The sequence below is a fragment of the Crocodylus siamensis genome, chromosome 1, assembly GCF_052110815.1.
Source record: "Crocodylus siamensis isolate JL-2025a chromosome 1, ASM5211081v1, whole genome shotgun sequence".
NCBI lineage: Eukaryota > Metazoa > Chordata > Crocodylia > Crocodylidae > Crocodylus > Crocodylus siamensis.
The window spans coordinates 354,898,465-354,913,966 of record NC_143395.1 but is presented as its reverse complement, the minus strand read 5'-3'; the positions used below and the strand labels follow the sequence as shown (position 1 = coordinate 354,913,966).

Here is a 15,502-nt window from a genome sequence, read left to right as displayed (position 1 = left end):
TCATATTTATTCACCATCCCTCATTTTAAAATGGCCATGGGGATACTTGGTGCCACACTACTGTTTTGAAACACAGAGCACTGAATACATGTGATGCTGAGGCATGGTGGAGTATTCTAATCACACCATTCCACCAGACTCAACTAATCAAGTTGGCTCTGATGCATTCCAACTAGAGTACATGTATAGGAACACCTCGTTTTTTTCCTAGTTTTTCCAGGCTAATTTCTTCCTTCTTACATACTGTATTTGCTCAATTATATGATAATCCCCCGATAATTAGAATTTATATATGGAAAATGTATAAATTTGTTGTAATATTCCACATATAGAATCTAATTATTTGAGATGTGCCTTGAATTTGTCTTCCTCCCACTGTTACAACATGAAAAATAAAACTGGTGGGTCAAGTAACTGCTTCCCTCTGCAGCCACTCCCAATTACTTTCTCCAAGCACATAGAAGTGAGGGGAGAATTTGAAGACACTGACCTCAAAATAAACATATAGGCAAATTACTATGGGACTTAGTTCACCCAGAATTGATGCAGTTTACCTTTTCTGAGACCACTGCAAGTTTTATCATAGGCACTCCACAAACAAACTTTTAAGGAACACGTTTCTACCTACTTATATGTAGCACAAACTATGCTTTATTAATTTTTTGTTTGTTTGTTTCAAGAGCCAAATTCATTCTGAATTCTACTGGGCAAAGCCCAATAGCCAAGTTTCAAGTTTTGACTCAGCAGAGCCCCATTTTTCAACTCTGTGTGGCTCCACCATTGGGCAAGTATCCTCCTTCCCAGATTCAGTCTGGAGCTTCAGATACTCCACAAATCTGTGGAAGACATCCTATGTGCAACCCCAGGGTCTAGGGGTCCTGGGGTTTGGATGCCCACTAGTCTCGCCTGCTCCTAGGCAAAAGTCTAGGCAACAAGCTACAGGGAAAGCAGTCCCCATCTGCCACAAAATTGTGCAGTTGCGTTTCCTGCATTTGGATAAATCGCAGGGGTCAGTGTGCTGGGAGTGCAAGGGACAGGTCTCACTCTGGGGAAACCACCTCTTAGCCCACAAAAAGCCTGGTGATCATGTGGTAATGGTGTTTCCTCTGCTAGGTAGTACAGCTTTTTTTTTTTTTAAGGAAAATTTTTCATGTTCCAAGTCAAATCAGCCAAAGCAATTCCAAATCTGTAAGTCATTCAAGAACCAAATATGGCCCTGCTACCGGCAAACATCCTTCACCCTCATCTAAAGCGTCAGATGCTTTCAAATCCTTTGACAGGCATCCTATGTGCAGGCCCAAGCCCAAAGGCTTGGGGTTCTGATGCCCCCAAGTTTTGCTTGCCCTTGGCAGCATGGCTGCAGGAGCAAGCTACGGAGAAGTCTCCATTTCCATAAAGTCAATGTGTAGCTGAGATCCTCCTGCTGGAAACTGGCTAGTGGGAATCTAACTACGAGGCTTTTGTAGGGAGTTCCGTCCAAAAGCAGACAAGGGTGTAACTCTCCACTACACAGCACCATTTTAATTGTATTACCTTCACCAGAGTACTTCCCCTGCCACCATGGGGGTCATGGTGTTTTCTGTGCCAGGTAGTACAGACTTTTTTTTTTTTTTTTTCTGTTTTTTTGCACCAGTCCTGGAAGCACTGCAATACCAGGTCAATGCATGGAGTGGATGGAGCACGCTCCAGTTCTACCACCCAATACCAAAAAGGATCTGCTCAATATAGACCTCCCATGGAAAACATATCAGAGACAATTACCCTGGGGAGCTTGCCTACGTGGTCACGCTGCTTCCTCAGACTTTTTTTTTTTTTTTTCTGTTTTTTTGCACCAGTCCTGGAAGCACTGTAATACCAGGTCAATGCATGGAGTGGATGGAGCACGCTCCAGTTCCACCACCCAATACCAAAAAGAATCTGCTCAATATAGACCTCCTATGGAGGACATATCAGAGACAATTACTCTGGGAAGCATGCCCTGTTGGATGTCCCCCGCCCATAGCAAGACTCTGGCCAAATCCAGATCACAAGCATAAGTTAAGTGCAACTCAGCTGAATAAAACACTATGCACAACATTAATTCAAAGCAAAAGGCTTATGAATTACTACATAGTTCACTGGACTGGGCCCCAGCAGAGTCAATAGTGTTTCTAGCTATGGTGAGCCCATAGCTCAGCCCTGCCCAGTATGTGCCAGACACCCCCTCCAACAAAGGAGCCGTGCGCTAATTAGCTCACGCATGACTGGAACTAGGTGTTCTTGTCATGAGTCCTGGGATCCTCCAGAAATTTATATGCAGATGAGCAGGAGAGGAACATGGTCCTGCTCTACCTCAGGAAGGGTGGGGCCATACTAAACATAAGCAACAGGATGAGAGAGGGGGCAACAGAGGAATTCTAGGTGAACGGTTTGGGGCCCTGTTTGGTAATGTTTCTCAGGCATACAAGGCTGGTGAAGAATCTCAAATCAGGGCAGATGGCAAAGAAAGGCACATTTTGGCTATGGGAGTGAAGAGGACGTTTAAATGTATTCAGTGTAGTAGCTCACCATGAATTGAAAAAGTGTCAGTGCTGAGGGAGGTTGAACACAATGGGCACTATCACAAAAGGACTGCACTAACCTAACCTTTTGGTAGGTTCCCATTTTTGTCTACAAGCAAATGTCATGTTTCTGGCACCGAAGGAAGGGTATCAGGGCTGACTCTACCCCTCCCTCAATAACTACACTCCACAAGAGAACCATTACCATTCCTGGATCTTACACCTGCACCTCCAGAAATGTTATATATCTCTTCCAGTGCACCACATGCCCTGATGGAAAATATGTAGGAGAAGCCAAACAACAGCTGTGCAGCAGAATGAACGCACACCAAAAATCTATCAAAGACAAGAATACCCAGTTACCTATGGGGGCATACTTCTCACAGGGCAATCACTCCCTCCTCGATCTCTCAGTTCTAATCCTCAAAGGGGACTTACAAAACATCTTTTGAAGATGAGCCTACAAACTTCACTTCATAAATCTACTGGATACAAAATCATGGACTCAATATAGACATTGGATTTATGACATTACAACCTGCCTGACCTGTCTTCTTACATTCTTCTCATCCCCCACCTTTCTCCCCGCAACTCCACTTTTCTCCCTTTGTCTTCCTGACTTCACACTACTTTTTTCATTGAGAGCCTCTTTTTTACCTTATATTATTACCATTGTAGTGTTTCCCTTTGGTTCCCCCCTCCCCCACTTTCTTCCCCCTCCATTCCCTGCTTTACCTTTTGTTTTTCTAATTTCTACCTATTTATATTTTCACTGACATCCTGTCACACTTTTAGCTTCTCTCATTCCAGTTTTCTTATCTACAACTATTTCCTCTTTCACAGACAGCCCCTTTGCTACCTTGTTTTCGATCACTGTAATATCTCGCTTGGGCCTTCCCTCCCCACACCCTTGCTTTCTTCCCCCTCCCTTACCTGCTTTATCTTTTGTCTTTCTAATTTCTACCTATTTACATTCTCACTGACATCCCTGCCACACATTTCTCTCATTCCTTTCCTTTCCCATTCCTTCCAGAGACTCCCTATGCCTGAAAAAGGGTGACTGGACCCAAAAGCTTGGCCAGAGCTTTTTTCCAATTACTCAGTTGGTCTAATAAAAGATATCATATCTAGTCAAAGAACCTTGCCTGCCTATGTTCTTAGACCAACAGGGCTACAACCAAAATCTTAGTACCTTTAGAAGACAAATATGACCTTAGACCACAAGAAGATGGAGGTGCCTAATTTGCAGTCCTGAGTGAGGCACTCAAATCTTGCTCTGGTAGGCCTTTAGTCATAACCCTATATACACACCTACTGGTCATCTCTGAGCAACTCCTCATTAAACATGCTGTTTTTTGTGGATTAATCTTACAAAAGCATGCAACTGCAGCTTATAGGTATCTTATAGACACTTAACTCTATTTCCTCGAATCATTCTGAGGGGCAAGTGCATTTTTAGGTGTTACTATGCCAAGTTGTCTGTCTGGACTTAGTCTTCGTGGCTTGCTTAAAGTCACAGGAGTCTGTGATGGAATAGAGAATTGAACACGAGTGCCCCAAGTTCCCCTCTAGTGCCCTAACCATTTCTTTCTACATACATGATCAACATTTCATGTAATTCTTTTCATATCAGTGGTATTTAATAAATAAAAACAATTTCTTTATATTTCAAGTGGGAGATAGAACCAAGGCTATGGTGCCTGCTCACTTGTTCACTCTCTCTCTCTCAGTGTGTGCTCAGAGTAGGAACACTGCATTTCATTCCATGTACCATTTGAATGTTAAAAGACTGGAAATCTGACCTTATGTTCTGCTTTTATTATTATGAAGGTAACTGTAACTCCCCAGTAGATTAAAGATGAGACAATGCAGACAACTATTTAAAACTATAGCAAACTACAAGGTCTTCTAAATCAGGTACATTTCCTTTGGGAATTGATTGCACATAACTCTCTCCTACGCATACATACTTGGTACAGGAAATGTATACCTTACTTTTTGCTGTTATAGAATTAATGTGAAAGTAAAAATGTAGACCTTTGCTTAACCGTAGTTTTCAAAAATCTAACATTCTGAATGTTAAGGCTTGGATTTTCAAAGGAATCTAAGGGAATTAGCTATTCAAATCCCTGTCAATTTCCTTTGAAAATCCAAGCCTAGAATGATATAATTCCACCTATCCTCTATAGACTTAACTCACCCAATTTAAAATCATTAAAAATGAACAAATTGTGTGATATTCTGTATATTACTTGGATGATTCACTTACAAATGAAATCACTATTTTCGTCAGATATACTTGGTTTAGTTTTCATCTAATTCACACGGAGAACATTAACATTTACAGAACTGTCAGCTAGAGAACTATAAAGTAGCATAGAAACCTTTTTTCTTTTAGCTTCCTTTCGTTATACTATATCTGTAACTTGATGTTATATATAGGATGTGCAGTCACTTGCGCAGAGCAGTTCACACTGAAAAGTAATGACATAGCCAAATGAAATAAAAACACAGGGTCTTCACAAGTCACAGCGACAACTATCAAAATACTAAAACCATTCTTTACTGTTTGACTAGTAGGTCCACTGAGTGACATAAGCACCTACAACAGGCAGTAAGTAGTTTAGAAAGAGTCAGTAAATTAAAAAAAGATCAGATTCATTCCTGCCTTTTGTTATGAGTGACACTTTACATTAGTATAACTGTAAGAAATTAAAGAATTAATATTTTATTCTAAATTCCAATGCACTTATTTCACTCATTTTAAACATTTTATGCATAGTTTCCCTTACTTGGGAAATTTACCAGTTTCTTGCCCTCTCACAAAACACTAAACACAGATAAAAAGCTTTTTTGAAAATCTGAAAGTGTAATTATAAACCCACAAAAACAGACAACAAGTTGCTCATGGGCAGATATACAACTAAAAATTAAATATCAAAGGAAAAAAGGTGTCTCTAACACTCCTGAGGTAATAAACTGTCAAACTCTAAATACAAGAGTCGGTATTGCTGTACAATGATTTCCTTAATCAAATTGATAAAGAAAAAAAGGTTTAAATTAGAATGAAAAAAAAACAAAACAGAAATTATCTGTAAGAAAGCAATCATATTCAGCCCATGACTACATGGAGAAAGGTTTGCAAACACCAATTAAAGCCTTCAAATGTCTTTTGCCCAGTTCACTAGATAGAGTAAAGGGTGTAAAATAGTTAAACAAATCTTGATTAATCAGCATAAAAAATTACAGGTTTCCCTCACCAACCATGGTTTTGCCAGCCGTGGCTTTGAGTATCCATGGTTAATATTCTGTATATCATTTTGGCTACCGCGGTAGACAGTTTTGAGTAGCCATGGTTTTCCGTGGCAGCACATCAGCCCACCAACCCCCTGGCCCTGTTCATGCCTCTCCTTCCTGCTCCCCCTGCCGGAGGTGGCCCCCAGCCCTGCCAGAGGTGCATGCAGCAGCAGGGAGATGCCCTACCTGCAGGGGAACACTTGCCACTGTTCCCTGCTTCCCTCCCCTGCGACCCGGCACGGCAGGAAGCACAGAAGCTGCCTCGCCTGCCACTGCTTGCCCTGGCGGCATGCCTCCTGTGCCTGCCACTGGTTTGAAGGGCGCAGCCCTGCACCGCTGCCCTTAGTGCAGCCCCATATGCAGGTGGTGCGTCGCCAGGGCAAAGCACAGTGAGCAGCAGTGGGCAAGATCCCTGCATGGCTTCTCTGCTCCCTGCCACACTGGGTCATAAGGGAGGGAAGCAGGGTGGCAGGGAACAGCAGCCACAGCTGGGTCAGGTTGTGGGACAATCCGAGCCTGGCAGCTTGTCCAGAGGTGTGGGTGGGTAGCTCCCACTGCCGCTGGGCTTGGACTGTCCCACAACGTGGTCTGGCCAGGGCCCCATCTGCGGGCTGCTGACTAGCTAATCATGCGCCACCGAAAGAGGGCACAAAACACTCCCACCCTGCCATTCAGATGGGTCAAGGCAGGGCAGCACCGTGGTGTACTCCGCAGGGCCGGCTGGCACATCCCCTCTCTCCCCTCCCCCAAGTAAGAGGTGAATGCAGCAAGGGAGACGCTGCTGCCATGCCTTGGGCACATTCCATCCCTACCTGCCAGCATGTACCCCCTATAACTTGTCTAAGTACCCCTCATGGTATGCCTATGCCCAGTTGACCATCCCGTGTACTAAAGGCAAGTAAAACTGATTTTTATACACTATACTGTACAGTATTCAAGTCCCTAATCCCATTTTCCCCATAAGCCTTTCATTTTACCTACCGCAGTTCTGCCAAGCACAGGAACTTTCTGGAACCTAACCCCCAAGGTTAGCGAGGGAAACCTGTATTACACAGCAAAATCCCAGGATTACATGTATGTTAGAATATTATATATAAAATACTACCATGGGCTAGAATTAAGAGAAGATGGACTCAAACCAGTTGAGAAAATCCCTCTATATGGTGCAAATAAGATATGTGTCATATGTCTACAATAAATTATGCTTAACATGGTGATTTATTGTAAAAAAATATAGGTCAGTCTTTCCAGGTTTGTACTGGGAAATGCTAATATTAATGTGAGATGCTGAATGAACTTTTCAGTCTGCTCCCAGATTTGTTTGAAAGCTTTAATGAAGTTGCTATGTAAGCTGTATTTTGATTTCTTTAACTAGAGTTTACAGCTATTGATGTTTTTCTCCTCCAAATAACTTTCCAACCTAAAGACTGGCTCTGATCACCCAGGGTAGAAGACAAGTTTAGAGACAGAGGAAGGGAGCAGAGATGAGGAAAGCTGCACTTGTCTACATCCATACTATTCTGCTTTTCACTGTGGATTCATAGATTTTAGGGTCGAAAGGGACCTATTAGATCATCAAGTCTGACCCCCTGCCCTGGATATGTTTCTGGAGCTGTATAGAAAGTGGTTGGTACTTCTTGAAAACCATCTACCTTACCTCTCTACTCCCATGATGGTTGTTAGTGGATTTACCAATAGAAGGAGCTCCACTATTTCTTGAATTACTTTTCTGTGCAGCTCATGCTAGCAGCATTCCAGTCATACTGTGGATGGTAAAAATCCCCCTTCTAAGGGGGGGACTCAAGAAAAAAAAAAGATGGGAATCACTGGTGAGGAGAAAAATTTATGTTAAGTAACTACGTACAGAATATAAGCACTACCTGAACCTGTAGGAAGCAGTGTCATTTTGAAGATCTCAGCTTGATCAGAAAACAGAGGACCAGATGCTGGCACTAAATAGGAAGGACCTATTCAGGAAATAAAGTAGAACTGAACAGGACACTATGTAGCAGTGTGTCAGAGGATCTAGCATTGTTAACAATGTATGCCTTATGATAGGAGAAACTAAAGAAATTCTGAAGTGTTGTTCCTATCACAATTACATCTATGCCTAGCAGAGGAAGAGGCAATGTGCATACAACAGGGAGAAATAATGGGCTCATTACATAAATGATTTAGATAAAAACTTGGTTGCCACACTTAATATGAACAAATTGAACATTCCTGGGGCTTTTGACATATCAGCCTGGAGACAAGAAGTCATTGTAGAACTCTCAGAAGTAATTCAGAGATAAATCATATAAGGTCTTTTTCTCAAATGAGATTCTAATCAGGCACCATGGAAATGTAACCTTCCCCTGAGGTGTTAATGGACTAATGTGGGTGGCCAGGAGGAGGACACCTGAGCAAGCAAGGTGACCCAGCTGAAAGGTTTTGATATGAGCGCCTTGGGACACTGAGAAAAACTGCTATCTAGTCAGCGTGATAAGATGACAAAGAGTGGTCAGAAAAAGGAGATTGTTTTCATAAAAAGTAAGCTATTTCACTTTGTTTTCTCTGTAAGCTGAAAAATGCCTTATCTAGTTTAGGGTATAGGAAACATAAATCTAGACATGTCCTGTCCTTTAATTCTACTTTCTCTCTGTTTGTAATAAATCTTGAGGGTACAGTCACACAATACAACTACTACTGAGTAATCTATCCTATATTTTACTCTAATAAATTTACTTTGGAGTAAGCAGCAGACATGTGACCCAGTCTCCCAAGCTGGTTGCTCAAAATAGGCATTATTACTGCACCAGGCCATCAGGGGTAGGGGAGAACATTTTCATGAAACAACAGGCTAGGCTGGGAATAGGGGAACAGATACACAACTGGTAAGCCAAAGTAACATACACCAGGGTTTGATTGCTCCTCTTTTTCTATGGGCTAACTTTACCTTATACCGTTGCAAGGCTGGGTATTGCATGCTTAATCTACTTTTACTGTGCCATAAAGCTAATTTACCCCATGCAATCATAATACATGTCCTTAGTTTCTGTTAAGACTATTATTGTATGAGCAATTTCACACACGTCACCAAAAAATACAGAATTCATAACCTCTAAGAAGTGCTAGAAGATAAAAAGTTTCTGAAATGCAGATCCTCCTGTCTGTATTGGGTAATTGGTATTGTGTAACACAATAAAACTGTGTTTTATACCCATAAGTTGTGTTGCTGTTAATGTGTGGTGGCAGAAGCTGAGAGATCTATCAGATGTGAACTGGTTGGAGTGTCAGTTACAGGTCCACATCCTTGAGACAGTGGTTTTCAACCTTTTTAGACTCAGACCACTTCTCAACAACGTATTGGAATTTGGCAGCAGCCCTGGTTGAGAGCCACAATTTTGCTGCCACTTCTCGGTAAAAGTGCCTCACAGACTTAGTGCATAACTAGACTGGGAAGGGCTGCAGCAAAAGCGTGCTCTACCTTTGGGTTACCTGCTAACCCTGAAGCAGATACGGGAGCTCGCACATGCTGCAGCCCATTCCCAGTGTGACCTTGCACAAAGGTTTGTAAGGCAAGTGGAACTTTCCCTCATGCCTCCGTTTCTAGGAGAGACATAGAAAAGTCAAACTGGAAGGGCTGCAGCATGGGTGGGCTCTCCTGTCTGCTATAAGCTTATCAGAAGACCATAATGCAGGAGGATCATACATTTGTGCTGCCATTTGCCTGTGCACAAGGCAAAGGGGGCACTTTTACCTGGCAGAGGTGGTACCCTGCATTGCAGCACTCCTCAGAGAGTCTTGCAGCACCCTAAGCTGCCTTAGCATCTTGAGTGAGAACTTTCTTATAAGGAGTTAGAAAGTGAGAGTGTAATCCGCACAGAAAAGCCAGCTGAGATCACAAAGTTTCAGTGAAGTGCTGTCTTAATAATGAATGTGCACTGACTGTGCACTCTAAAAAACTGGTTGAATATATCATTAACTTTGCTTCTGAATGAGATTCCAGCTATCTCATTATTTATAAAAGCTACATCAAGGGTTGATGACCTTTCACTAACTAAACCCAGGCTGCATTAATGCAGCTCAGCCCTCCTTGGGTCAAAAGTGGTAGTTGATGGAGGGAGCCATTAGATGGTGCATTGTTGCACAAACTTGTTTGATGGGGCCATAGGTTGCCAACCCCTGTCTTGAATGGTTTGGATTCCAGTTCTCTCCTTTCAGATGAATGGATTTGGCTGGCTGTCCCAAGAGTGAAGGTTTTAGGGACTAAGCAAGTGTCTTCACTTTGGGTCCTCACCTCTAGAAACTGAAGTTTACTTCTTCACACCTGTGCAAAACCTTCCCTCTACCTCAGTGGCTCTCAACCATTTTAGACATGAGGCATTTCTCATTAGACTCAAGGCACCCTTCAAAAATGCTAGCTCTTGGTTTTCACATTTGCCTTTTGACTATGGAAAAATAATAGAGCAGGTTTTTTTCTGTTGAAAAGAACTCATAAAGATCAGAATGCTTCTGATATACTTAACAGTCCTAACATTGTGTTAACCTAGGTCCCAATGCACTCCATGGTACCATGGCACTCTGGTTGAGAATCACGGCTATACTTAATGCCTCTGATATCAGGTTTCCTTTATTTACCCACTATGTTCTCCAGGTCCTAGAAGACAGTATTGCTGCTTGTGTAATTATTATTATTATTGGCTTCAGTTATTCTATCATGGCTGTTTTCTATCATTTTCCAAATGGCTTTTCTATGCTTCATGTGGTTTGCTTAAAAACCATTTCTTTAAAGAATTCTTTCTTTTACCAAATATCCTGCCTTATTTTGCCCTCTGTGAAATGTTGTCCTGAAAGCAAGGCCAATCCTGAGTCTATGTTCAGCAGACAACAACTTAAACTTTTTTTTTTTTATTGCTCAGAGGCACCTGGCAGATACTCTGGTGAGAAACTAATCTCAAATTGTTAAAGGGAGAACTTAAGAAGTTATACAGAAGGAACTTATTTAGCGTTTTGACACAATAATCTCTAATATAAATGACAACCCAGACCAACACATGTACAGGTACAGCATGGGACAGATGGGATTACAAATGCACTTGTAGGAAACACAGTTAGGAACACAGAACTGGAAGGAAACTCCCTTGGGTCACCGAGTCCACTCCCCACTTGGCAACGGTGTCACAGAATTCCAATCACAAGTTTGTCAGATTCCGTCCTAAAGCCGATTCTTTTTTTGCACTTATTACACCTTACGGAAAGTTGTTCCAAAACATCACTGCTTTCATGGTTAAAAAACCTTCTGATTTCCAGCCTAAATTTATTCATTTCTAATTTTTACCTATTTGTTTTTCTGCCAACAATGTGCATTAGTTTAACTAGCTCTTCTCTCAAATTGGTGTTTACCACCATAAAGTATTTATAGGAAACAATCATAATCCCTTTCAGTCCTCATTCTCTTACGCTGAGCAAGCCAAGCTCTTTTTATCTCCTTCCTTTAAAGAGCTCTCTATTCCCATGACCATCCTAGTTGCCTTTCTCTGTTGCTCCACCAGGTTCAATAACTGTGGCTGACCAGAACTGTATAAATTATTTCAGATGATCTCTCACAAGTGCCTTGTACAACAGCATTAATACTTTCCCCACAGGAAACACTTTCTGTGACACAGTCCTGACTTCACATCTGCCTTTTCACTGGCTGTTCACAGTAATCCTGTGACCAATATATATACTGAAATCTTCCTCAATCCTCAACTATACAAAGAATATCCCCGACTTTTTGTCAGCAGGAAATTTCGTTAGTGCTCTTCTACCTTTGCTGGTCAGCAGCAGTAATCACAACTCTTTACTTGCCTACTGCACTGTCTTCCACAACAAGGGTCAGCTTCTATTGTTCTCAAGCAACACATCCAAAATAAAACTAGACAGCTAATTTCATGGAAGAGCTCCTGCATCCTTTTCATGGAAGTCTATTTAAAACCTTATTTCTAATCCAACCGGGGGAGAATACTAGAAAACTAAAGCACCACTGCTATGCAAAGTAAAGAGTAGACCACTTTTTTTCCCTTGACAAATCTACTTAGTCAGTAGTTAACCTCATAGATTAACTGATTTAAAACGAGTATGTCTATATCATCACTATCAAATACCGATGAATTTGAGTCATATGAAAGAGTAAACAGTACAGTTTCAACATAGTTTTTTATTTTCCTTATATGATAGCTTCAATATGGTCTTTATACTACAAAAGTATACATGCCTATGTGCGCACAGTCCTTAACAATATTATTATAAAGAGAAGTTCTATTATTAGTTATCCCAAAAAAGCACTCCCTAGATTTCAACATACTTGGAAAAGAAGAATATTAATATAAATATTTTACGTGTGTAGAACGTTTTTTTTCAGCCACAGAATCCCCAAAGACCTACACAAATACATACTATATGCAAATCACTACTGAAATACAGCCAAGTCTAGCAGCAGCCAACTGGCATGCTTCATACTGCACATCTGAAAGGAAGGAAAAGTAATGTAGTTCCATAATATCAGTTTACTTATGCAATCTAAGTATTAGATGGCACTGCAAAGGCAATTATATTTTAAGACTCTAAATATTATGTGTGTGTGGGGAGATGGGAATCTTTGATTTGTAAAATAACACAATAGGGATTTCAAAACTAAAATTTCTATAAAAAGAAAGAAGATTAAAGTATAAATAGTTCTTTTTGCCACCAAGAAATACCATGGATTTGCTGTCACATCAGAATTATGGTATCTTCAATAATCTTGTCCAAACAACCATTGCTCCACTTTGTGTTACTGAAAGACAGACAGCTTATCACGATGACCAAAATGTCATTGCCATGTCATATGTTCGCGGCAGATATACGTAGTACATATGCAATATTAAGACACAAAGAATTTTCAGCCAGTCAAACTTTTAAGTCAATACACAGTGCAACCCTTTGCATCAGAGCCAATTCCATAGTAGCTTTTATTTGAGGTACAGGAAAGAGCAGAAACAAGTCTATTTATTCATGCAAATCCTTTAAGGTCATAAAAATGTTATTCACATGAATGTCACAATGTATAACCAACACATTTCCAGATTAAAATCAGAACTGCATGCTATCAACAGTTGCATCTCAACTTGAAAACTCTGGTTTATGAAATGTTTTGATTAACGTACCCCTTTTAAATCATACAACTTTGCCTCTGAGGAGTCATGTCACTTCCTTTTCATGTCAATTCTCTGCACCACTGCATTGCCACAATCTGCGGTGGCCACTAGAGCTCAAGTCAGACAGAGCCATCAAATCAATTATAACAGCCTGCCACTGTCTTACACCGACAACAAATGATTGATAACAAAACCTGCCTACTTTCAGTTCTCATCTGACAGCAACAAAACAGTCCCTGCCTGCTTTTACTGGCATTTGTCATAAATCAATAGCAATTTCATCACTCAGAAAGCTGCTGTCAGCTCTGCTCAGTCCATCTGGTTTCACTTTACCCTCATAATTTTTGAATATAACTATTCAGGAAGGTTAATACATGGTTGGTTTCTTTTTGAGACTTCTTACGCACTGTAGTACAGCACTTTTGAAACATAAAGCATTAATAATTTTTGCCAATAGGAAAATAAATCTAAATTATTCTTACCATAGAAATTAAAAATATATCTATGTTCTATCTTTGAGGGGTGAGAGGACATTTCACTTTATTTGGTAACATTGTAATCTGATCCACAAAGAAACTGCTTCATTTCATCTGAAGTTCTGGCTCTGTAGTAATTAGTTTTAAGACCTTAAACAATGAAGAACTTCAATGCAATTCGTCAAGTATGAAGAGACACAGATATCAGTAAGGCCAAAAAATACAACTTGGTCACCAAGACAACAAAAGCAATAGTTCTTTGAAAATGCTTGTCCCTTCAAAAATGCAAATTCTGAAAAATATAAACTTATAAATGGATATTCAATTACAAAATTTACTCTATCAGTAGTGACCTGATGAAGTTTTAAAACAAGAAAGAAACTAAATATACTGCCATGTGGATATATATAATAATGGTAAAGAGGCTGTGAAATGCTGATCTGAAAGGAATCGCATTACAAAATGAATTAAAATCTATATTTGCATAGAACTAATGGCAAATATTCCAATTTTCTCAAAGTGCACTATAAATAACAAGCTGCTGTTTTTGTTAAAGAGCTGTGTACTGTGGTATTTCACAGGTTATGGTGTAAACTTATACATATTTGTCCTTTGATACTCAATTTTGCAATGCACAATTGTTTAGGCCAAAATAGAAAAATTAACAGCTGTTGCTAAAGTGATGAGCTGTTTTGATGTTCCAACTTTGCATTTTGTAAAGAAACAGTCCTAACCAGAATGATAATTCTACTTACCTTGCACTGTCTACAGTAAACCACAGTTTCAATCCACATATTGAATTGTATTTTTGATCCCCAGTATAAATACTAGTGAAGGTTTAGGATTGTATTAAACTAGAAAAAAAACCCAGTGTTCTTAATGGATAAAGAACTGTGGATCTTGGCAGTTCATTCCAAGACTGACTGCAGTTTAGCTTCAGAAATGCTTTAGGTAATTATTTTTAGCAAGTCAGTAGAGAATAGTCCCATATGATTCCTAATTTTCTGACATGAAATACTACAACATACACTGTCTTGGGGAGGTCATAATACCGACTGATGTAGGATGGAACATGGAGTCTTGCCACCTGCAAGTAATTAACATTATCATGAACACTGACAATATTCCCTATGCTAAATCCTAAGGGAGGCATGTAAGAGCACAGCACAATGAGCCTGAGTAGCCACAACAGGTTCTTGACTGATTTATGACATGTGACTTGAATGTAATAAATAGTGTCAGGGTAGCTTTACCTCATTTCCCTTTCTGTTGTCTTTGAGCACATTGCCCATTATGTGTTAAGCCCTGGCCCTAACCTATTTTGGGGTGGTATCTTAACAGCCTGACTCTTTGACCAGGATATGCTATCTATGTATATCAACCACCTATGAACCTCATAAACACAATTAAAGCTTTCTTCTTAAGTCATCACAATTTACTTGAGCAAACCTGTATCCTCTTGCACGCTCATACCCCAGCCAGTGCTGGTCAACAACCTGTGCACTGCAGCAGAGTAAAGAACTCCACCATAGGATAGTACTTGCATCAGGCAGTAGTATCCTACAGCAGAGTTAATTAGTTTACTCCAGACTAAGAGCACAGCACGTGTAGACGGTAATGCTTTACTGCAGAGCTACCTAATTAGTCAACTTGCAGTACAATGCATGTACGGATACTCCCCAAAAAATCCAAAGTGAAAAGACCTTCTTTGTCTTTCTCTGCAATCTAGTTAAAACTTCTATAGAGAGGCACATCCACTTACATACATAGCACAGGAACCATAAATACTAGTTACAGAGACATCCATTTCCTAATGATTAAAAAGCACTTATACACTTGTCATGAATAATAGTTTGAAAGTATTTGAAACTTATTCTTAGAAAGGAATATGCTACAAATGGTTTGCCCCTATGAAAGTAAGCCTTTATATTCTAGTTAGGCTAAATTTCTCCAATTTACCTTTTCACTTCTAGATGCAAGGTTCTCTGGAAGATAGTTTATAGGAAACAGGTATTTTTGGAGAACA

At 40.3% G+C, this 15,502-nt stretch overlaps 1 protein-coding gene and 1 non-coding gene across 3 annotated transcripts in view; both read right to left on the bottom strand.

Moving 5' to 3' along the window:
* DIAPH3 (diaphanous related formin 3) overlaps positions 1-15,502 on the bottom strand; it is a 485,008-nt gene that overhangs the window by 72,921 nt on the left and 396,585 nt on the right. The gene's annotated exons all lie outside the window — the stretch shown is intronic.
* Positions 1,822-2,006, bottom strand: LOC149874936 (U2 spliceosomal RNA). The gene has a single exon (XR_016440064.1). It is a non-coding gene; the product is annotated as a U2 spliceosomal RNA (small nuclear RNA).